Genomic DNA, 25,742 nt, shown 5'->3' on the forward strand with positions numbered 1-25,742 from the left:
TAATCAACGTTGATTTTGCAACGTTGTTTCACCGTTGACATCATGAATGTTGTTTCACTGTTGATGTCGCGACGTTGTTTCACGATCTCTCCTTTCAATATTGGTGAGTAAAAGTTGTATGTCGAAGTTAAACCAACATTTAATTATGCTTCGGTTTTGCAAATTGAATCAACGTTGCTATCGTGATATTGTTTAAGTCTTACCATTCAACATGGGAGAATACAATTATACATTAAATTACAACGTAGTTTGAATACACGATCATAACAATGCTAACTGATTTAGTGATTAACTGTACATACTGTAGTCTACACTAAAACATTGTTTAATGTCAAATGACTGACAGCAATGGCTTAATTACAAACACATTTAATAAAGAGTTAGCACATGCTCAAGATTGTAAAACAAGTTTTATTTTGGAAAACAAAACAAAAAAGTCTAAAAATACTTTCTACATCTGAAAACTTTAACTTGCAGTGTTTTCAAAGTAATAAGTAAAGTACAAATCTGAATGGAATACTTAAAAGACAGTTTTTGTTCAATTACAGTAAAACTTAGATGAAATACATTTAATATTTTAAGTGTACAGTAACAGTAGAAAAACTTAGCATCTCAATAAAATGCAACAGCCTTTTGCATTGCTCTAGTAGAGTCCCAGCTTGAGGTCTGCTCCGATGCCATCGCTTCCTCTTGCTCCCTCTTCACTTCTTGTCTGCTCTCTGTACGATCCTGTAGCTCATAAATAAAAGCAAAAACAGTTAAAACTGAATACAAAATTATTTACAAGATTTTCACTTACACTGTTCAATAACAGTCGAGTTGAAAAAGTATACAACTCTATCCAAGACATGTTATGTATTCAGATGTAAATGTACAATATCAACCATAATTAACAAGCAGTTCTTCAGAGCCCCAAGGTGGAATTGATTGCTGCTTAATATTAAAGGTCACTTTGAAATTAATTTTTGATATGTTTTATCTTACCTCAAGGGCATCCAAGATGTAGGTGTCTTTGTTTCCACAGTATTTTCAATTTTGACATTTTTAGGTCAAACCATTCTTGTCTGTCAGTCATATAATGGAGGTCTATGGTCACCACCTCAAAGAGCATGCAAAGAAGTCCAGATTAAACATGATTTAATGACTCATAAATGTAAGTACACATTGATGGCCTAAGACACGAAACGAACGGTTTGTGTGAGAAAACCAACAGTATTTAGGCCTATATTGTTTTTACCTCTTGTAACCACAGCCAAGTCCAAGTGATCTGAAGGCATAATCGGTCTGCGCAAGCGCCGGAAGTGATTCGTTGTTTACACAGAGATTTCGGAAGTTTTAACTGTCACTGGGATCTAAACATATTTAGATATATAGGAAATCGCAATAAAACTTCCGAATCTCTGTGTAAAAAATGAATGACGTACACACGCAAGAGATCACTCCCGGCGCATGCGCAGACCGAAGCGCCCGTGCCTTCAGATCAGTTGGACGTGGCTGTGGTTACAAGAGGTAAAAACGAAATAAATACTGTTAGTTTTCTCACACAAACCGCTCGTTTCGTGTCTTAGGCCATCAATGTGTACTTACATTTACGAGTCATTAAATCATGTTTAATCTGGACTTCTCTGTGCTGCTCTTTGAGGTGGGCCCCATAAATCTCCATTACACGACTGACAGACAAGAACGGTTTGACCTAAAAATGTCAAAATTGAAAATACTCTGGAAACAAAGACACCATCTTGGATGCCCTTGAGGTAAGATAAAACATATCAAAAATTAATTTCAAAGTGAACTATCCCTTTGAACCGTGATTAATTTTTCAGGATTCGTTGAAAGTTCAAGAGAAAAGCAATTAATTAAAATATATATATGAAGAGTTCATATGCAAAAGTCTCTAAATGCCATTTGAAATTTTCTTCTTTAATGATGATTTTTATCAAACTTGTATATTTGAGTTCAGTAATTTCACTTAAATATTATTTAAGTGAAATTACTGAACTTAAATATACAAGCTTGATAAAAATCATCATTAAAGAAGAAAATTTCAAATGGCATTTAGAGGCTTTTGCATCTGAACTCTTCATATATATATATTGCATTACTATAAATGTCTTTACTGTCACTTTTGATCAATTTAATGTGTCCTTTCTGAAGAAAAGTATTTCTATTTTATATATATATAAAAAAAAAATCATATTGACCCCAAACTTTTGAACGGTAGTGTACATTTTTATTAAATTGAGTAAAATCAAATCATAAAAGGTCAATGAATGCATACCAGAAGTGATAGCAGCTAAAGAAAAATCCTCCACCAAATTGCCAGTAATCATATGGATCCTTGGTGAGTCTGGAAGGGGAAACAAGAAATGATTCAATGAAAAGCTCTAAAAAAGCCCTAAAAAAGCGGGATTTTTTTTTCATTCCATAAACAATCTTAAAATGTATTTAATACTACAAACGTTTGCCATTATAACACATTCACACAACATGAACAGAGTACTGTCATCTTTGAGACTGTTAGTTATTACATGATTAAAATGTAAACGCATATTTAAAGCATGGCAATCCCATCAGAAAAATGTGTATCATAGAAAGGGAAGCACACAAAAAAGCCAACTGGTACATCAAAATCAAGCCATAATATAATGTTACCTGCAGCCTTTATCCTGTTATGACATGTCTGAGGGTCTTTCCCTTAATGTTTTCCAGTGAATTAAAGACAGGACTGATGAAGGTAGGTGACATGACCTTTCACTGCGGCACGTCAGAGGAAAAAAGACAAAAGTACAAAAAGTTACTCAGACTTTCTATCAGTAAATGTCTTTCTTTGATGATGAGAATCATACTTTATACTTTATATTAATCCCAGTGTAGGTTTTCGAAAGAGTGTGTAAAATTGACAAGAAACAAAACAAAAACTTACTGTAGTTGGTGGATTTGTCTCTATTTGGGTGTTCTCCCCCCGAAAAAATCATATTCCAATGCTTAACCTAAAACAAATAAACAAATATAATCATTGGCAGTTATCAGGGTTCGAGGTTTTGAACTTCTAATGAATAAATTACGATTTTATCACTTTATTCCGAGACTAATTACCTCTCATGCGTTTAAGCTAACACAAACCACCAACAACAACGCACAGCAGTGTCAGATGGTAACGTAAGATACATGAATAAACTTAATAATATCTCTAGCGCGCTTCACTGATGCAGTAGAAAAACACTCATTTGCAGGCTGCTGTATTAGGCCTATGTCCGCTACCAGTTTGTAAAAATCTTGTCTACAGACAGTAAAAAATGAAGATAATGATCTTCATTAACGGGTGATTATCAGTTTATAGCGTTACCCACAAACTAAATTTACACTCTTTTCAACAGATTTCAACAGAACAGAACAGAACGTTAATACCTTTTAAACATTTATTGATATTTGTTAACATATCTAAAGTGAAACTGTGGTAACGACATACATTAAGGACGTTTAACGTTCACGTTAGACTGTTAAGAATAAAAAATGTTTTCTTACCTTTAGTGATTTCGCCAGTATTTTTACAGACCACGTAACATTACGACCCCATCCTCTGTTCACATTCCAGCTTTTGTCCTTCATTGACATATCACAACTCAAATTCGCTCAAAATAAGAATTTAACAAGAATTTTTAAAATAATCCGTGTCCGACGGGGTAATAATCAGCAGAGCAGATGCTCACCTCATACCGACTCAAACAATAACGGACGTATTTTCAAACTTAAAATAGGCGCGCATTTTGTCATTGGCCAGTTTCCTGGAAGACAGAAAGATTAACCAATCAGGGTCAAAGTAAACCGGTGAAACAACCAATAACAGTAGTTTCAGCGTGGTAACGTAGCGAAATGTGTATAGAATATTTAGTTTGCAGTCTGTATTTATTTAATTAATTTGTCAAATGGTGTTTTCATGACAGTGTATGATTTTAAAAATAAACAATAAAGCATGGTAAACTGTTAGGTAAGCACACAGTATTGTAAATCCACACAAAATCACAAAGCAAAAAGTTTCTGCTGCACTCTTGAGGTTGAAATTATTGGAGAGTTGTCTATAATGATAATAATTATATTTTAACATAGCCAAGGCTGTATTATCAGAATATCATTAAATGCTAATAATGATCATAAACTTTATAAGGCAGATTTCTGTTGTATGTGGTTGAAAACATTACGTTGTTCCAACGTACAGATCTTGTACAAATTTCAACGTTGATTTAGAAGTGTTTTCTTAACATTTTTCAACCGTTTAGCATTAAACGTTATATCAACGTTGTTTCAATGTTGAAACAACAACTGACATTATTTCAACCATATTTCAACGTTGAAGGTCGGTCGTATGCCAGCTGGGATATGTTAAGTTTTGGGTAATAAAGGTTTAACAAACAGATATACAACCTGCAAATAACTTTGTAAGTACACTGAAATTACGCTGTACATTTCTGTAATTATAGTGTACTTCCGTGTAGGTATAAGGGAACAATATGTTAAGTTTGGGGTAATAAGGGGGTAACCAACATTGGTTATCAGAGTGGCTCAGTGGTTCATGTGGGTTGTCTACGAACCGAAAGGTTGGTTCAATCCTCGGTTCCACCTGACCAAGTGTCGAGGTGTCCATGAGCAAGACACCTAACCCCAGCAGCTCCCGACGAGCTGGATGGCGCCTTGTATGGCTGACACCGCCATCGGTGTGTGAATGGGTGAATGTGAGGCAAAATGTTAAGCGCTTTGGTGGCCATTAGGTCTATGAAAGCACTATATAAATGCAGTCCATTTACCATTTACCAGCAGATATACAAGCAAATTATTTAATAAATAACAGGTACCTATTCTGTAATATATTCCAAGCAAAAATTGTACGTGTGTTGTTTATAAAATGTATCACATTTCTGGCTAAATATGTTCTTGTGCAATGTTACAGGGTAATTTTGACATCTGTGCACAGCATCTGTATCGGATTCAGAAAGCTCAGGGACAGAGTTGAGTGTTGAGTTGCTTGGACCATCCAAAAAGTCCCATACCACTACTATGCCTGATTTAGGTGTTACTTTCCCTGAACAAGAACAGACCATAGATATAGAGTACAACTCAAAGGATATCTGTAAGAATATCCTGATGGATCTAGAAACTACTGGTGATCTCCAAAGTGACCCCGAACCACAATCACAAAGCTCAGAGTCATACCTGCAGAAAACAAAAGATGCGAGTAACAAAAAGGGTACTGTGGATATCCTTGGCTGAAGTAAATCCCCAACCAAATCAATCGAAATTCATTAAAAGCCAAAGTCAATTATTGTTTTGTATGTGAAAAACCTCAAACAAAATTTGCACGTCATCTCGAGAGGCATGTGAAATCGCACAGGCACTCCAGTTTCCCAAATCATCAAAGGACAGAAAAGGTCTTCTTGAGAAATTACAAAACCTTGGCAACTTCAAGCATTAACTCTATTGTTAAAACCACATGCTTAGACTGTTTTAAAGTGAAAAGGAATTCCAAACAGAGCAGCAGCTCTGAGACCTACAAAGTAAGGGTATGTTATCCAGAGCCGAACTTTCTCGACATATGAAAAGATGTGCTCTAAGACCTGAGAATAATGTTGAAGAGGGACCTGAGTTGAGAGAGAGCGTCATTGGTATAGCATCTGCTCAGTCTACAATGTCCCAGCCAATTTCAAGTGAACTTTGATCAGTACTGAGCAAAATGCATATATATATATATATTAGAGGTGGGCATAGATTCTTTTTTTTAATCTAGATTAATCTTGAAATTAATCTAGATTAAAATGGCTAATTTGAATTCTCCCGAAGGCATTCAGAATATGTGTGCTACCCAAATAATGACTAAAAGTAAGTCTTTGAGAAAAGTTCGCCTCGCGTAGGGATGTGCATTTCTGCCAAAAATCTGTCAAAAAAAAAAAAGGCAGTTTTAATGGGTTTCAATGGGGACATTTTTGTCCAAAAGGTGCTGAGAGGGAGTATTTTTTGTACCTAATGCAAAAAATATTTTTTTTAAGAAAATGACGGTGAAATAGTAAAATTCCAATAAAAATACACACCTGTGCCAAGTTTTTTTGTAGTTAGCTTTAACACAGGCAAAGTGATCAAAAAAACAAAACTGAAAAGGACAAAAATGTCCATAAGGATGCACAAGGGTTAAATCTTCCTGTTACTTACAACTCCTCAAGTGTGAATTGAAAGCGTTTCATTTGTAAATGCTCATGCCCATACAAAGGATACAGTGCGCTTGGAATGAACTCATTTAACAACGTATTACATTAAAATAAAGTAATGAGAGGAACGTCGCCCAACGTAACAAAGTAAAAGTACACCTTGTGTCCCTGACAGGAAAATACCCGGCTGCGCGATCTGTGACAGTAGGCGCGGCCTCAAGTATGTCATACTACACATTAGAATTGCGCGAAAATATAACCATATTCAAAAAAGCTATTTATGATCCCAAACCAACTTTGATTAACGGCAATATTTTTTTATCACCTTGATAAGAGTCTCACGCCGATAACGGCCCAGCACTAATATATATATATATATGGAAGCCCTGTTTGTGCTAAATACAGAGTAATTTCAGCTTTGCTAATGTTTATAAGCAAAAAGCACAAATGTCAGGGTGTGTCAAAACATCTCAAGGACCCAAAAACACCTTAGACCCCTGAGGGTTAAACAGCTGTCCAAAGTATCTCAAATCGTATTCAACATCTTTGGTCACTCAGAAACAAGTATTATGGGTTTGAAGGAGGGCACAGACAGCTCAATGATTCAGCTGCTGGAACTACAAAAATGGTCATTTTAATAAACCAACAACTAAGTAAAACAATATAAAGACCCATTTTTATTTAACATAGGCAAGGCCATTTCTCATTTTTCTATCTGTCATTCTATGAACTGAACAAAAACAAATTGGCCTAAAAAAAAACAGTTAAATAACTGGGATGAAATGTTTTCTCCTTGCAGCAGCACAGAGACTTCAGTAGAGGAATGGGGACCGCGGACATCGCAGAACGGCAACCCTCAGCCCGAAGCGCCTCATTCCCTGCCTGTCTGAAAGATAAAGTGGCGATCCCGTGGATTTTCATCTGGACAGAACGGATCCAGACCTCCCCAGAGTGAGCGGCGCCTGAGGCCGGTTGCGGTCTGTGTGTCATCGCGTCTGTGGAGCACCTCCGACCGTTTACCACCCGGCCTGTTTGCTGTCGTGCGTCCCGCCAGCGTGGTCTCTGCCTGGTTATTTGTCGGACGGATCATGGATCATCATCCAGCCCGCCACAGGCCAGTCCTCGTCAAACAAGCGCTCTTTTAGTTTACCGACCTCCACATTTCTTGATGATTTCTCAGATTTTTTTATCATCTATTATTAAACTAGATCACGTTTTAGTCCCTGAGGACTTTCATTTTCATATTGATGATCCCTCTTGTTCGAAATGCAGTTGAACTGTCGACAATTATGGATTCTTTCAATTTTATACAGCATGTTTCTGGCCCCAAATGTGGCATTAAAAGGCCACACAATGGACTTTTTTTTTCTTGTGTCCTAAACATTGATAAACTGAGTGTTGAAGATTTTCAGATTAGTGACCATTGTTGGGTCTCTTTTAATTTGTCACTTACCACGATGTTTGCTGTCCATAATGTTGGAACACAAAAACGCATCATTACTGAGACAACACTGCCTCTTTTGAATCTCGCTCCTTTACTGAATGTGATCATGTTGATTCACTTGTGCAAAGTTTCAACAACCGCTGTCTGTCGGTCTTGGATATGTTAGCACCTGTTAAAAAGATAGAGATTTAGGATCACAGAAAAAAAAAAGCCCTTCCATGGATAAATGATAAGAAAATGTCCGAAGACAGGGCGTCTGTGGAAAGCCACTAAATTAGAGGTACGTAGACCTATTTAAAAGACATAATGCTAGATCTGAATGAATTGATAATTGCAGGCTCGGTCAACTAATTTTTCCAATCTTGTATCAGAAAATAAGAAACATCCCAAAGTCTTGTTTGACACCATTAAAAATCTTACTGCGCCTCCAGCTCCTTTTTTGACGTTTTTTCTTTTAAACAAAATACATGACATTAGGGCCAGTGTAAATCCTCCACTCATTCGTGGTTGTTTTATTGCGTTCTCACCAGTGTCGTCTTGGTCGTCCTTCACTCCTGTCAGCCTACGGGATGTGAAGACCACAACAGGAAATATGAAACTAGGGCTGGGGTAAACGATTATTAACTAAACGATTAGTTGGGCGATTATTTTATCGATTTATCTGCTGCTTAATTAATAAAAAACAATATCTCAAATAAATACTAGCATACTGAATCAAGATACTATAAGCTGGCTAACGTTAGTCTAATGTTATTTATTTGAACACCATCATTATAACTCTACAACCGCCAAAACCGTGTTATTAAAATATTTTTACAAACATTTTTTATCATAGAGAATGTTTTAATATTAATATCAGCTGAGGAGGGAAACGGAGTCGGAGGCAGAGTTCACCTACTGATCAGAGCGCGTGCTGACACGGAGTACAGCCTTGTTTATACTCAACACGCCCGCACGAGCGCGAATGTACGCACGGCAAAAATGACCCGTTGGGTGCGCAAGACCAGGAAGAATGTGGCTGGCTGTGTGTACGCCTTTTTTTGTAGCGCGCCCGGCGCCGCGTCCGAAAGCGACTTCAAGCCGAATCTGCCTGTACGTCTCACCACACCGGCACCCAGTTTGCGCATTTAAATTGCAATTTTTTTTCTTAAGGGTTTGTTTACTGTGTGTGATTCATTTAATGGATAGCACATTCACTTCTAGTTGTCTTCGTCCTCTATTCTGCAATGTTTCGGTCTCCCACGTGTGTGCGGCAAGCTGTACCGCCGGGAACATGCAAAAAATAAATAAATAAAGAAGCGTCGGCGCAAAAATATGATGTCGACGCAACATCAAAAATATGATGCTACAGCACTATATGAAACCGTCTTCGAACCCCACAGACATTGTACCAACAAATCTATTTTGAAAACTGTGTTTGATATTGTAGGCCCATCTGTGGTAAAAATAATTAATCTGTCACTTAGATCTGGTTCAGTGCCCAAATACTTCAAACACGCTGTGGTAAATCCGATCCCGTAAAAAGCCCTTTTTATCTTGACCCTTCAGAACATAAAAACTATAGGCCCATATCTAAACTTCCATTTATCTCCAAAATTTTGGGAAAAGTAGGGGCATACCAGCTGACCTCCTTTATGGAGCAGCACAACCTGTTTGATACTTTTCAATCTGGCTTTCGAAAATGTCATTCCACTGAAACAGCCCTTATTAAAGTCTCTAGTGATGTGATGATGGCTGCAGACTCTGGCCGCTATACTGTACTTGTACTTCTTGATTTGACTTCTGATTTTGACACTGAAGATCACGGTATACTGATCGACTTCATAATGAGATGGGACTGATCTGTCCTTCAGTGGTTCTCTTAGGCTCCATTTACACTGCAGGTCTTGATGCCCAAATCCGATTTTCTGACTATATCCGATTTTTTTGACGACCTGCTTACATCATCTTTTAAAAATGACCTATATCTGATTTTTGCATTCACACTATAGACTGCTGAAACTACCAAATGCAGACGTGCTGATGGTTCTGAACTGGGAAATTAAGCAAAACAGCACGAAATTCAATGGATGCAGATGCGAATAAAATTATCCAGTGTTTTCTTTCCACAATATTTCAATAAGTCATCAAAACAGTGGTCTCGAACGGCGGAGAAAAAAAGAGGAGAGGCTCTGGCCATGAGCACTTAAAACAATGCCTCATATCTCGTGAAATGTCTTCATAAACGGATTTATTTGCATTAGCCTGCACTCTTCACCCCAAACACTCAAAAGACATGAAACCTCCGCATTGCTCCACTGTGTGTCCTTTCTTCCATCGCACGGCTCGCGCCTGTAATCGTGCAGTTTTTAATGTCGCATGACTCGCATTTACTGGGGAATATCATTTCTTTGTATATTAATTTCTGTATTTATTTATGTTTTTATATATATATATATCTTTGTATATTTATTTATGTATTTATTTATTTTTAATTAAGTCAGCTTTGGCATTCCATACCCGCAAACACACGCAATCATTATCGACTTCATGGCATTGGTGATCATTGTGAACATGAGGTGTCAAAATCTGTAGCTTCAAGAGGTTGTATTTATGTTTATTTAATGAGATATTGCATAATTTGCATATTTTATTTTTAAGATAAATTGTAATACAAAAAGTATTTATCTTAATATTAAGATTAAACTGGTAGAAATGTATGAGAATTTCTATAAAGATAAAAAGTCCCATTCACTTGTACTGTGATATAAATGTCACCTATTGTGGTCATTTTCAGCACTTTCGTCCCGGTTAGAGATTTTGGCACACATCACATGTTGTTCATTGGGGTCATATTAGTCTATAACAGTTGAGATATTCTCCGCTAAATGAAGTGCATACAAATCTTACCCAGGACCTAGAATATTGTAAGGATTCCCACTTTGGGACAAATCCCTCGCTTGTGGAGGCTATTCTTCTTCACCCCACAACTTTGTTAGCTTTACAGATGTTATGAAGCACTGCACAGGCTGTTATCACTTTGCAGAACTTTCCAAGAGTCGCAACACTCCATGCAAAATATGAAAGCGCCTCTTTAGTTGACCAATACCTCGCTCAACTATGGCTCATTTTTTCTTGTGAGCTCTGAGGGTTTATGGTAGGCTATTTATGGGAAGTAGTGTAGCCTACATATTCACATTCTAGGGCACCTTTAATTACAGACTTTATTTTGACAGAAGAAAAACCATAGCTCATAAAAACAGGGATGCAAACACATATATGGTCAAAAAAGAGAGAGGTAATCGAAGCCCTTGCCCGCAGAAAATATCCAGATGCTTACATTGCCACCAACCCCGGCCCACCCCAAGGCATATAGTAAATATTTGGGTTTTATAAAAAACAAACCTCACATATTTCAGCCTTTAAATCATTTTTCACAAAAAAGGTTTTATAAAAAGATAAACCTCCCATTTTTCAACCTTTAAATCATTTTTATAAAAAGAAAAAAGGTCCAAAAGCTTATTTTTTAATGTTAATAATAAAATTCGGTCCGATTTTCCCTTGGCGTCTGTCGTTGCTAAGCATCTATGCACTGCACTCTACATGACGACAAAGAAGTTTTAGTAGCTAATAATATTCACTACCGAAAAACGATTTCTGTAACTCTGCTACAAGATTTATTCACAGAGTAGAGAAAACACCGGTAGAGTTTGATGTTCATGTTCACTTCATGTTTACTGAGCTTTCAATAGTGGTTGGTTCTTGTCACATTAAATGCGGTGCGGCATTCTGAATAGTTTTCATCTCGCTGCGCCTGGGAAAAAAATGTTGCTTGTGTGCGCGCTTGTCGCTGTCACAGTCCTTCGTCTGCACCAGTCTGTCTCTGTCATCAGCACTACACTCCCCAGGATCCTCTTGTCTCCTCTCCTGAACTCACTCCCTCATTAGCCACCTGTTCCTCGTTTGGTTCATCTGTCTCACCTGTTTGCCGTTATGTTTGATTCTTGCCTGTATTTAGTTCAGTTCAGTTCTGTTCAGTTTGTCTTTGTCGGTCGATGTTGAATGTTACCCGGTGTTTTCTGCCTTCATCTGTAACCCTGCCTGTGATATTTGGGATTAAATGCATCTTCGTGTTCATCTGTAGTGATGGGCAGATCGAGGCTTTGTGAAGCAATGAAACAGTTGAAGCAAATGTTAATAACTGGGTCCGTCCAGCCCTCCCGAGCCTGAACGCCCCTCACCGCTGGTTCCGTCCAGCCCAAATTGTAGCTACAAATTACTGTTGCTTACCTCCAGTTCGTGTTGCAAAATGGATAATATTACCCACGTCTTCAAGCCACCTGCGATGTAACACCTCTTTTATTATTTTGTCAAACAATGTTTTTGAAATAAACCTGTTTTTAATTTTCATTGATGATTAATTATGGCAATGTTCGGACATATTATAGACTGTTAATAGTTATTTTATATGCCTATAATTCATTGTAATCGACCTAAATGTTTTAGACAATTTTTAATGAGGAGTAAGATTATGTAATATTTTATTACACGTTGGTTATGTGCTGTGAAAATATTGCGTGGCAAATTAATTACAATAGTGGATCAATTTAATAATAAAATTAGCCTATAGGCCTCCCCTAATAATTAATACAATAATACTAATAATAATTAAATGCATAAACTGAAAATGCTAAATCATCTTGATACTGATAGCAGATGCTTGTTTTGACAATATCTCTGGATACATACACGTCTATAGGCGCAATCCAGGGGGTTATGGCAGATATTACACGTATAGTGTGAGCAGTGAAGTCGCAGCTGGACGATCGGACCGTACAGTGTGAGCACATAAATCCTGAACTTTGGCTTTGCATCGCATGCGATTTACTCGTTGAGTGTGAGTAGGTACCTTACTGAAATCGCACAGACATCACACAGTGTATGCCCGCCTTTAGACACATCTATCAGATAGACACATGGCCAGTATCTGTTATATTTGTTATGTTTGCATGTGTACGTCCCTGTCTCTATATTATGACTCCACGCTGTATACCCCTCTACGTTGACATGTATATGTCTCTATGTTACGGCTTGTCACTGTTTATTATTTCCAAACATATGCTCAGTATCATTATTATTTTTTCACCATTATGTGGGTTGAAGGGTTGAAGAAAAAGGTTGGTTAGGTAAAATAAAATTTAAAAAAAGTCTGGGTCTGAGGTTAAATCGTCGCCAACTAATAGCCTGAACAGTGCTTCTCAGAATTTTGTGGGTATTGCCTTTTTAATCCCTTACAACATTGATCTGGTTACTAGTAGGACTATTATCATCTATCTTGGCTGAAGGGCAACTCAGCATTGTTTGGAGGTTGGTCCTGGAAAATAATGTGATTATGAATGCAAATGATGACATAGTATTTTTATTTTTTATTTATTTGTTCTGCACGAAAATCACAAGGATCCAGTACAAGGAGGGGAAAGAAACCCTCTTGGGTTTATACAGAGCTCCACTCCACTTACATGAATAAACAACAAAACAAACAAACAAAAAAAGAAAGAAAAAGACAAAATAAAGACACGCAAAAAGATAAGTTGAATGATAAAAAGGGAAAAAAACATTTTATCAGAAACCTGATTATCCTTTAAACTGAAGGTTGATGTTGAACAGTTATGATAGAAGAAAATCAAAAGTGAAGAGCAACATATGAAGTAAACTATAACCAGATGCTGTCATAATAAAATCAAAAAGTCTTCCAACTGTTTTTAAAGACAGACAAAGAAGACATAGTATGACATCAGTATGAATGAAACAGATGACCTGAGAGTGTTTAGCGCTCCATTTCGCTATCATCTCCCCATTTTGGGTAAAAATAGAAAAATACTAAAGTACTTTGTAACGTAGTTACTTGAGTATTTTTTACTTGAGTCATATTATTTTTCAGTACTTCTACTTGTACTCAAGTAAATTATTACTTAAGTAGCAATACTTTTACTTAAGTACAATTTGTCAGTACTCTTTCCACCACTGCACTATGCCTTGTTTGATGGATATATGGGTATCTGAGATTAAAGTAAAAAAGTGTTGTAAAGTTGGTGGAAGGTCTTCTCTCTTGTAAATAAACTTATGAATAAATATGCATGAGTAAACATTGACATTCTCAATTGGTAAAATCTTGTATCTAAGAAATAGTGGTGCTGAAGGAGCATATTTAGAAGAGTAAGAAATCATCCGCAAGAACTTCTTTTGGATTTTAGAAATTTTTGCCAGATAAATGGGAAAAGTAGCACCCCAGACAATAGTTCATGAAGGGGAATAAAAAACTATAGTAAAGCGTTAGATGAGCAGATGAATGAATTGAAGGTAAAACAATTCTTAGAATATTTAACATTTTAGAGGATCTTGTACAAACTAGATCAACATGTTTGGACCAAGTCAAACCTTCATCAATCAGAACCCCAAGAAATTTTGTTGAAGCCACTTGATTAACTGGAGCTCCATTAATTTCTTCACAAGCTTGTTCTTTGGGGTAAAATGTATTAATACGGCTTTTAATACCATCGTGCCTTACAAACTTGTAAATAAGCTGAATGACTTGGGTCTAAACACCACACTTTGTTCATGGATTTTGGATTTCCTCACTAACAGATCACAGCATGTCGAGATGGGCAGTCATACTTCATCTGTCATCATCACGAACACAGGAGCACCGCAGGGATGCGTTTCTTAGCCCGGCTCTTTTTACCCTATTCACACACGACTGCAAATCCACCCATTCCTCTTGTAACACCATAGTGAAGTTCACGGACGACACCACTATAGTGGGAAAGCAATGAGTGTTTTTACAGCGAGGATGTCCAACATCTAATCAAATGGTGTGTAAATAACGGTTTGGTTCTGAACACTGCCAAAACAAAGGAGATCGTTGTAGACTACAGGAGAGTCAAGAAAACAACACCACCACCCCTCTACATAAACGGTGAGGAAGTTGAAATGGTGAATGACATTAAATTCCTGGGTATACACATTACAAAAGATCTCACATGGGCCACCAACACATCATACTTAGTGAAGAAAGCGCAGCAGAGACTCTTTTTCCTAAGAAAACTCAAAAAAACAAAAGTGCCGACCCAGCTTTTAGTAAACTTTTATAGGAGCACAATAGAGAGCGTCCTCTGTTACTGCATCACAGTGTGGTATTCCAGCTGCACTGCAGAAAAACGGCGAGTTTTGACCCGGATAGTCAAATCTGCTCAGAGGATCATAGGATCCGAGCTGCCCACCCTTGATGTGATCTACGATAGCCACCTACGAAAGCGAGCTAGCGATATTACAAGGACTCATCTCATCCTGGACATGGTCTTTTTGTATCCCTTCCATCAGGGAAAAGATACAGAACACTAAGAACTCATACAAACAGACTGAAGAACAACCTGTGCTATCCCTCCAACACACAAAGAGTGAAACTGTCCTCTCTTTTCCCTCTCTTGTTTGCTGCTAATGCACAAAAATATTCTTATTGGACATTAATGTTGACACTAAATTATTATTATTAGTATTATATTTATCTTGTTTATTTATTATACCAAGTGTATTTTTTAACTTATTAAGATTATTCTTTTATTTGTATATTTTATATTTTTAAGGGTGAAATTTCGATATTTTACATGCACGTTCTCAATGGTGCGAGCATCAAAGGAGAGACGGACCTTGTGCCAGTGCTAGTACAGTCCAATGCTGTAAGATGTGTCTTCATTGTCAGAGGTTTGTTCCTCGAGGCTGGATTTGATGCCATGTTTTTGCTGCTTTCAGCATGTTTTATTTATGTTTTGTAATGTCTATTTTGATGATTTCTTTTGTTTATTTTTGAACTTGATTTGGAGCACGTGTGCTGAGACAGCTGTCCTCAATAAATTCACCTCATCTTCAACGATTTCCTGTATGGTACTCAAGTTATTCCATCCTTTCCCGGGTCTATCGGCAAACAAATTGACGCAACAACTCAGGGTAATGGTATACAACTAGACCTCTGACAACAAATCAGTGTGGCATTCTGACATCAGGCGGCTGTAGTTGAAACCACATCCCGACACAGCCTAGGCGATGTGCTAACGTGGATGTTTTACATGTTTTAAATATATAAAATGCATAAATGGTCTTCATCATTTTATTTGTTATTAAACTTACATTTCGCCGATTCGCCCTCTCATTTAAGTCCTGGGTTCACCCGTACTACTGCGTGCTCGTATATCAGCACAGGATCAGCCGAAAGAAAGTTATGTTCAGAGACGGTGCTATCACGCATGCGCAGTATCTCCAGCTCATCGGTTCTCCGTATCGAACGTGTCCGAAAGAAACAGTTCTCGGTTCTGTACTGGTGATTCAAGAACTGCAACAACCAGTTATCGACTCGAGAACCATAGCATAATAGGCCTGTGTGTGCTGAGCTGAAACCTGAATATACAGTCGACAACACTAAAAAAAAATCGATGCATGTCTGTCTCCAATAAAGCCTTCTGTGGCCTATACAGTAGGCTATACATCATGTTTATGTAGATTGCAGGTGGGATTGTGTCCAGTGGCAGCTTATTGCATGAACGATGGGGTTAGTACATTTGAAAAATAGTGGGTTATTGGACACATAGTGGGTTTGTGGACAGTGGAATTATGGGATGGTGCTTGGTGCTACAGACTCAGGGGCCCCAGCTGAGTGCAGATACATGGTTTTCATCCAAATATTTTGAAAGCTAAGCTTAAAACCACATGTCCAAAAACCCACTATTTGTCCAAAAACCCACTATTTTTCAAATGTACTTACCCGGACCATCATGCAATAAGCTGCAAATGGACAGAATCCCGCCGGCAATCTATTCAATGGGGATTTGGGTATGTCTATTTTTTTTTTTACTTAAAAAAAAAAAATTCATGATAAAAACTATATTACTGCACTCAGGGCGGCCCCCTGAGTCCGCGGCACCAAGTGCCATCCCATAATTCCACTGTCCACGAACCCACTATGTTTTGCAATGGAATAAATGGTATGTGGGTCATCCCACGAACACACTATTTGTCAAATAACCCTCTATATTTGAAAAGTACTAACCCCAACCTTCATGCAATCGACCCCTGAGCGAGGTCCAATTAGCATCAAAAAAGACAAGACAAGTGAAACTTTTAAAAGATTTATTTAAGAACTGATTGAATGAACTGATTGGACTCCTCTTCCTATCCCGTGTAGGGCGATGCCCTCTGTTTGGGTCGGCCTGTCCTGCAAAAAAGAGAAAGAGACAAAGAGTCAGCAAACCCCACACCCACTCAAACTTAAACAGACCCACCAAAGATGTACTTACTGAGTGGGATGTGTCCTCTTTTCAAGCCTTCTGGCCCTCGCCTGCCTCCGGCTTCTAAATTCGAGGACCCGCAGCCCCCGTTTTGTAAGAGGTGGCAGCGGCTCCTGTCTCCGCCTCTCGCTGAACCTCCTAAGGGCGTTGTAGCGCCGTCTCATGGCGCCGAGGGCCCTTCGGAGGTTGGCAACCTCCCTACTCAGCTCCGCCACAACAAAATTGAGGTTCACCGCCTGGTCCTCTCTTCCTCCTCGCCCCCATCGGCCACTTGGAATTCCTCCTCCGAGTCTGAGTAGTTTGCCCCGTTAAAATGGTACACCAGGATTGTGTCCTCCATTATTGCAAATTAAAGGTTGACCTGTGTGGGGCTCTTTTATACTGTTTTTAGGCCACTTTCGATTTAGTGGACCACTCGTGTATTATGTGCAGAGCTATCAGAACCGTGATGACACGGGGGATTCATACCTGTGGTGGTGGCCTCCAGGTCGTCGGGGGTCCACAGCGCTGGCACAGGATTTATGGCAGAAAAGAGCTCATCTGAAAGACAAACCGTCTGTTTTAGTCATCAACAATCATTAACAATCATCGATGATCACCAATATCAGGATCGTGACGATCGACGGATCCATACCGAGTAGCTCCTGAATCTGCGATTCGTGCCCAGACTCGGGTGGCGACACCTGAGGCAGCGCCAGCTCCAGGGACCGGGCCTCGGCTGGGGAGCCATCGGCCTGGGAGAAGTCGGGGACCATGGGGACGGCTGGGTTGCTCAGCCGCAGCGCCTGAAGCTTCCCCACGGTCACCGACTTCTCCAACGCCCTCACCACCCTCAACCTCGAGCTGGTCTGAAACGTAGAAAAACACACGATGGCACTCATTATACCAACGACAAACATACAGCCGTATCACACACCGATTTAAAACACGGGGTCAGATTTAACGCCGACTTACCGTCAGGTCCCTGTGACCCTTGATCAGATGTTTCTCCGGGTACCTGACGACCTTGCCGCAGAGCAAACAAGCCAAATCAATCAGCTTTACTCTGCGGCGGGCATATCTCATCAGTATGCCCCTCTGCTCGAGGTTGAGCATGGCGTGGATGTCCCTCAGGTGCTCGCTTATGTATGCCAGCCGAGCTGGGCACACAGGGCATTTAACATCTGTGAAAAAAAATGTGCCAAAAAAGTCAAAACACACACACACACACATTTTAACTATTTATTTAAGTCCACTTGAAAGAAATGATTTACAGGGACATAAACACGCACACACACACACACACACACACACACGCACACCTTCCTGTACATGTATCAAGGTGAGGACCGAGTCATTTAACCTGAAAAGTGAGGACCACCATTTCTGCTACAATTACAGGATACTACTGTTCAACACTAGGTATGTCCATAATATAAGTTTTTACCTCATCTTCTTAATAAAACCAAGGGAAAGAACCAGCATTTTACCAGCAGAGTGAGGACATTTTCATGGGGGCGCTATTGAGTTCATTTCTGACTGAATTATTTTAACTACCTTATTTTTTAGCTTGCATTTATTTTTTGCTATTTTATGTTTTAGTGTGGACAGCTCGACTAGTCATTATTCAACAGAATAACTTCAGCTGGATAATGACCTAGAGCTTCTTTACTGCTGCATTAAATGCATTTACATAATTGATCATTTTCCTTTTATCTCTGTAAAGCTGCTCTGAAAAAATATCTGTATTGTATAAAGCACTATATACATAAAGGTGACTTGACAATTAATGCAAGTTTCAGAATGAGGTATATAAACAGTCTACTGAAACATAAATGTTCAATTGTTCCATTTATTTATCAAATTAGATTGACCAAATTTTAGCAATATACATAACTATCTGAAAGGTACAAATAAAACTGCAAGATGTGCCATCTACAGTGCCCAGCTCTACATTTATTTATTTTGTGAACACCAAAAATAAAGTGCATTACGCAGCATAACGTGAACATCTGGACTTTTTAAAACAGGATTTTCCGTGCAGCAGACTTCTTTTTTAAAGTTACAATTGAATTGTAAACAAAGTTTTTAACATCTTTCCAAGATATTTCCTTCAGGGCGTTGTCTTCTTCTTGGCACCTCATGCAATCCAGTTTTCCAGGAACCCTGCGCTCTGCCATGAACTTCCCTAGGTGTTTGTTCACTGCCCTTCTCTCTTCTTCACTCCATGGTCTCTTCAGGATTATCCTGGCAGTCTCTACAAATAACAAATACAAATGTAGATTGTGTAAACTTAAAAACAGAGACCAAAATGTAGGTTTCTTAAACTGCTTTTGCTTCCTCAGTCACAGAAAGTCCCCAAATGTAACATTTGTCACTAAAGTGTTCAATATGACACAGAGCTAATGGATTTTTGATTAAAGGCAATGATATTACATGAGCAATCAAAATTGTCTTGATATTTTGACATATACGAGGTCTTTGTATAATTAAAACATCCTGCAAGTTTCAGCTTAAAATAAAGATAAAAAAGCCATGTCATGACCCATTTAATGTTTTCGATAATCACTGTATAGTAGGGGTGTAAATATATATATATATATATATTGTGTATCATGGTTTAAATGTGCTGTGCAGAGTGGGCACTTTTTAAAAATGATTTAACAGTTCAATACAAGGAGCTTTAAAATAGATTAGATACTAGAACTTAAGGTCCTCTATTTAAGTTTAGCTGAAACAGCAATAACTGAAACTGAAACCAAGTAACAATGTAATACAAAGAGCAGCAGATTCAGGGAAAGACCCGCCTTTACAGCACTTGTGTCTCTGGTTTTCAGTCAAAAGAATGAAATCAAAGCAGAAACTGCCTGAACTTGCAAAATAATAGAAAGTAGGCTAAACACAGAGAACAGATAAGAGAGAGCTACCGATTCACCTTTAGGACTGGACATTTAATTGTAATGAAACACATGCTCTACAGACTTTTAATCTTTAAATATTTTTTTTTTTAAACAGAGTCATAAAATGAATGAACCACTTTGTAAACCGTGAGTTCAGTATACTGTACCGAATGTACACATGAGATGTGTTTTTTAGAGAAGGACTACATGCCTGTGCACACATATTCATATGCGCATCCCTAAAGAAAGAGCTCTTAATAGCGCTCTCAGAGGCTCGCGTTTTTAAAGTTTGCGTAAAGAGAACTTTTTCTGTTAGAGCAGTGGTGTTAGCGGCCGCTAAGCTAATCACTAATGATCTTTACAACGGAATGGAATCAAACAAAACTAACTTTATCTGGACAATAACTTTATTCTAGATCTGCTGTAAAGCCAAACACTCTGTTACTGTAATCTCCTTTTACCACTGTAACGCTGTATTGCATTACTGCTCGCACTCGGCCATCAGATCTAGTCCCGCGCCGCGGTCTAGTGCGTTTGGAGTGCACGTCTCTAGATCAAAGAATCTAAGCTCTAATATTGAAGCAATTTACGTATTGTAGCAATCTTCAGAGAACGAGAATCAGAGCAATGAACTAAAAAAATGCACAAGCTGTCGATATTAAAATGGGCAGTAGGGGAACTCTAAACGACAAACAAAAATAATAAACCGGAACCAAGCAGAATTGTATGATTTGAGTGTAGATAGCCAGACTCCTTGCGTCAATATAAAACTTTGCGGAATTCAGTAAGGTATTAAACTGAGAGCTTAATCGAGGATTAACTCGGCTAGGTTCAGGCATGGTGTTGGATTCTGGTTTGCTGCTGGGCAAAGACGTCTGAAAGCCTGAAAACGAGAGCGAGAGAGAGCATCAGCAATGCCGTTAGAATGACCTGGAATATGTATTGCTTTAAGAATGAAATTGTGTGTTACGGACTGCCAAGTTAATCGTCGAAATAGAGACATGATTACCGGGCATTTCGAACGTCCTTTATTTATGATATCAACTGTAGCTTGATTGTCGCAGTGCATATTGATACGTTTACGAGACCAAGTGTTGCCCCAGAGAACACAGGCTATGACAATGGGTTATAATTCGTAAAGAGCGACTGAGGACGAATTCGCAATCAGGGAGAGAAATGCATCCGGCCATTTCTCTGCAAACCATTGTCCTTGAAAGAAACCCCCAAAACCATTAGAAGGAGCTGCGTCAGTAAATAGTTTGAATGAGACAGATGATTCGGAAACGTCATAATAGAAAAGAGATACCGTTCCAGTTATTAAAGGGGGGGTTGACTGCGATTTCACTTTTTTCATTTTAAATAGTGTGTAATGTTGCTGTTGGTGCATGAACAGTATCTGCAAAGTTGCAGCGCTGAAAGGTCAATGTAAGCAGAGATATCGTCTTTTAAAAACCAGGAAGTGTAAACGCCTACAAAAACGACTCGATTGGGACTACAGCTGGGTTATGGTACGTCACGAACCTACACATTTGCATCAACCACTCCCTCTGGAATGCGAAAAAAGGGCATGTGCATATATCTGGCATGCGTCTTTGCTGAAGAGGAAGAGTTACAGGGGAGAGCTAACTTTAGCCATGCCGTTTAAAGTGTGCTATTTTCATCCAGCTGTCAGGTCTTCTGTGTTTGGGCTTCCTTCGGATGCTGTAGTTCGTCAACAATGACTAAAATTTATGTTTGATAATGTTTCTGACAATTACGATCGTAATTTAGCTTTTTGTGCGGCACATTTTACTGAAGACAGTTTCCTGAATCTACATCAATTCAATGCCGGAATACACAAAAAACTTTTGCTAAAACCTGGAGCTGTTCCAACGTTAAAACCAGATGCAGAAAGCATTTATTTTGTCACTTGCCTCCAGTATTGTGGAATAACATCCCTGAATGGACAGATTCAGTCCATTGAGACTACTGAAAATGTCTGCAAGGTAGGCTAGTTTTGCCATCCACTGTTGGTCAGAAAAAAACAGTTCTAGGTCAGGTTTATGTTCTTCCAAAAATTAATGAAGCTCACGTCTGAGTTCAAACACTCGCTGTAAAACTTTTCCACGCGAGAGCCACCGCACCTCTGAATGGAACAGTAGCCGATCATGAGCTGCTCCCATCTCTGTGCATAGTTTTGCGAAGAGACGTGACTTTAACGGTCTTGACTTCATGAAGTTGACAGCCGCTACTACTACTTCCAACACATCGTGCAGGTCGGGTGCCATTAACTTCGATGCAAGTGCTTGACGATGAAGCATACAGTGAGTGGCTGTGATCTTTGGATTTATGGCTTGAATTCGGGTGACGACTCCACTCTTGCGCCCAGTCATTGCTGCTGCACCATCAGTGCAAACAGACACCCATTTTTCCCAGCTCAGATTTTCTTCCATCATAAAAGTGTCCAACATTTTGAAAATTTCCTCACCTGTAGCTCTCCCCTCAAGTTCTTTTGAAAATAAAAAATCTTCCATAATTTTACTGTCCCATAAATATCGAACGTACACTAATAACTGCGCAGCACTACTAACGTCAGTGCACTCATCAAGCTGAAGCTCACACGATCGCAATCTTTCGGTCAGTTGAGATTTTACATCAAAAGACATGTCTTTGATCCGCCTGCTTACTGTGTCGTTGGACAGTGGTATGGATTTCATCTTATTCGCGGCCTCCTCCCCGAACATCACTCGGCACATATCCACTGCTGCTGGAAGTATTAATTCCTCTCCGATGTTGTGAGGCTTTTTACATTTGGCTATTCGCAGGGCTGCAAGATACGACGCATGCTGTGCTTTCTCAGGTATTGTCGTGATGTTAGTCAGTCGTACCTTTTGCTTGACGTATTCTTCTTTCTTTCTCTCAAAAAAATCCTTACTTTTATTTGCATGCTCCGGATGAATTGTTGTAAGATGTCGGTTGAGTTTATATGGTTTCAGTGCTTCAACGGACAAAATCTTCAAGCACAGTGTGCACTGTGGTCTGCCGTCACTATTTTCCATAAAGCCATATTTTATGTACGAGTCGTCAAATTTACGCAGTTTCTTTTTTTTCACGCTGGGCTCTTCTGTTGTGACCTTCTCAGCCGAGACACTGCATCCTCTATCTAAAAACTTGTCCATTTTAAATAGTCTTGGCATTTATCAGCGTGTTCATGTCGTTGTGTTCACTAGGACTAGGCTACCTCAACGGTTTGGTGACATTTCAGCATAATATGATATGTATAATTGATAATATTTAAAAATATATATTTTTCAAAAAAATACATCATAGTTCACATAGGACAATCCAAACTTACATACAAGTAAAATAATTTTTAAAAATAATTTCATATTGTAGAATTTCTTTGCGGCCCCCCCTAGCGCCATCTAGTGGCCCCCAGTTTGAGAACCGCTGGTCTAAGAGGATCGAGTCGTGCAGACTATCGACTGAATGGGCCAGCGTAAGCAGGCGAGAAATGAAGGAGCGACCTGGGGAATTATTCTCATTGTAAGGACTTTTGCCAGGCGACTCAACTGTCCTCCCCCATGATTTGAACACACACACACACACAGGCCCTTCCCTTCCCCCCACACACGAGGCTTCTAAGACTTTATGCACATTTATGTGGCAGAGTGTCTCTGAACAAAGAGAAATACATTTCTTTTGTTTTAAAGACATTTAACAAATGTATTCAATGGTTTTATGTATGTGTTTTCCCCCATGTCACAGTGAAATAACTTTGGTCACAGCATAAATAGAATTAGAAATACCTTCTTTATGCATTTTAAACATAAGTGTACATTCCTTTAATGTAACATAATGTTCCTTGATGTCTCCAGAATGCTTATCGAATGAAACACCCGAATATGCATAGAGATATAAAGTAAAGTGTATTTTTAATGTTTTACCATCAATGAAGAATGACACGAAACTGTAACCCTCCCACACATGCCCACGTGCATCCCTTTAGAGAACAAAGGACAATAAACCGAGAGTTCCCGCGGGCAACTTCTACACATGCCCATTGGCCCAGCCACAGGAAGAGGTTGGGTGTCTTCAAGCAGTATAAATGTGAACGCCCGTTGGACGTTCTCTTCTCCCTGGCAACCCAACGTGTCAGGATCATGTAACCCTTACGGGAATCTGATCCGACCATGGATCTCTTCTTTTGTTTGTCTACAGCTCACCTCTTCTTTAAGTTTACTACCAAGTTTGCCTCCCAGGAAAGAAGGTGGACTTTGTCGAACTATTTCCTCAGGTAACGTCACCTTGAAGACTTTAAGCCTCTCAAACACTCGCGCCGAATGCCAACGAACGCCACGTGACTCCCCACAGAGCAAAGGAGCCACGCGCAAGCGACCAACCATGCACGCGCCGGGACGGGCCATGTAAGAACGCTGCGGCCGCTCTCCACGTGACCTGCGCGCACAGGTAAGCACCTCTATCCGACCGGGCCGAGCAACGAGCCCGCGACACACACAGACCAAATATGCTTTGAAGTATATCTTCTTTCAGCGCTTCTAAGAAGCATTAAGATGAGGTCTTCGTGGTGTGTCAGAAAGGATGACTGTCTTAAGTGAATGTAACCCTGTCTCTCCCTCTCTCCATGCTCTCTCTCTCACCCTCTCCAACTAATTTACACATGTACTATTTGTCTAAACGCCCCGCTTCGTCTTAGTTTGTGTTTTAATGTTTGTAAATACATGTATCATTGTAACATAGTAAATGCTTAAGTAGTTGGCTTAGCAAATGCAATTATGCTCATTTTTGACTGATTCTGCCTGCTCATTACATGGGCCCTGATATGCCGATCAAAACGCTACAAGCTGTAACTAAAAATACCTAAAAGGTATTTGTTTATAGAGCAGGAAAACTAATTCTTGTGGCCACAGAATTACTTTTCATAAACTCTATAACTTAATTGAGATAATTAATTTTGCCTGTCTTGTAAAACGTGGTCCGTGCAATTAATTACAATTAATTTGTGATTATTTGCAGAGATGCACATGTATGCATGCGGGTAGAATTGACAAGCTTCCCTCAATGGGAGATTTAGTAAGACTGGTCTGATCCAAATCTGTATGAATAATTATTAATTATGATATGCGAATTCCTCATTGATCAGACCCAAACAGACTCTTCAGTCCCTCCAGGATTTCGCGATGTCGCGATCGCAACTATTAACGCAACTTCATCAAATCCACGTGAATTCAGTGCGCCTTGCAATTTTGAAAAATCACCGCAACTTTTCTGCAACTTTGACGAATTATCGCGCCGCGGTCTCCTGCAAAGCGTCGTCATACGTCAGCAAACTCACTTGTTTTGTTCAGAAGACGCAGCAGATGTGGACTGCCAACGTCTCACATTTAGGCTACCTACAAAAATAACAGAAAAGGCCAATGTTGCCAACTTAGTCTTTGTCGCTATATTTAGTGATATAAAAAAAGCGACTAGAGACAAATCTAGCGGCTTTTTGGACAAACCTCAGTAACCAAATGTTGCCAGCGCAATCCTGCGAGCGCGAGGTTTGCTTTCTCCCTGCCGCCACACCTCTCTCTGCGTCCCTGTGCAGTAGAGGAGCAGCACGGCAGCTGACAGACGCGAATGAGCAGTGTTGTTTCCACGGACTTATCACTTATCTGCTTCTCTTTTGTTTTATATTTAAAGAATTGAGTTTGACCATTTTATTTTCCTTTCTTTTCTTGTGTTTATCACTTGTAATAGGCTACTATCACAGTGCATTAGTTCACCCAGTTCCCGAACTCTCTCAATTCAGAAAATTTTACACATAAAAAATAGCTAGCCGACTCGTTCTATTGTCTGACAAAAAAAAAATTAAGCAAATGAGAACAGCTTTATTGGATATGCGGCTATATTATATTATATTAGC

General features: G+C 39.1%; 1 long non-coding RNA gene across 2 annotated transcripts; it reads right to left on the reverse strand.

Moving 5' to 3' along the window:
• Nucleotides 1-391: 391 nt before the first annotated feature.
• LOC120485612 (uncharacterized) lies at nt 392-3,903 on the reverse strand. Of its 2 annotated transcripts, none has more exons than XR_016155257.1 (5): nt 3,526-3,903; nt 2,924-2,990; nt 2,653-2,754; nt 2,279-2,347; nt 392-735 (listed from the first exon to the last, which is right to left on the reverse strand). It is a non-coding gene; the product is annotated as an uncharacterized LOC120485612 (long non-coding RNA). The 2 variants fall into 2 exon arrangements; XR_005623941.2 differs by having other exon boundaries at nt 392-729; nt 3,526-3,892.
• Nucleotides 3,904-25,742: the final 21,839 nt, after the last annotated feature.

Source organism: Pimephales promelas, chromosome 3 (assembly GCF_988280905.1).
Source record: "Pimephales promelas chromosome 3, fPimPro1.hap1.1, whole genome shotgun sequence".
In the NCBI taxonomy this organism is placed as follows: Eukaryota; Metazoa; Chordata; class Actinopteri; order Cypriniformes; family Leuciscidae; genus Pimephales; species Pimephales promelas.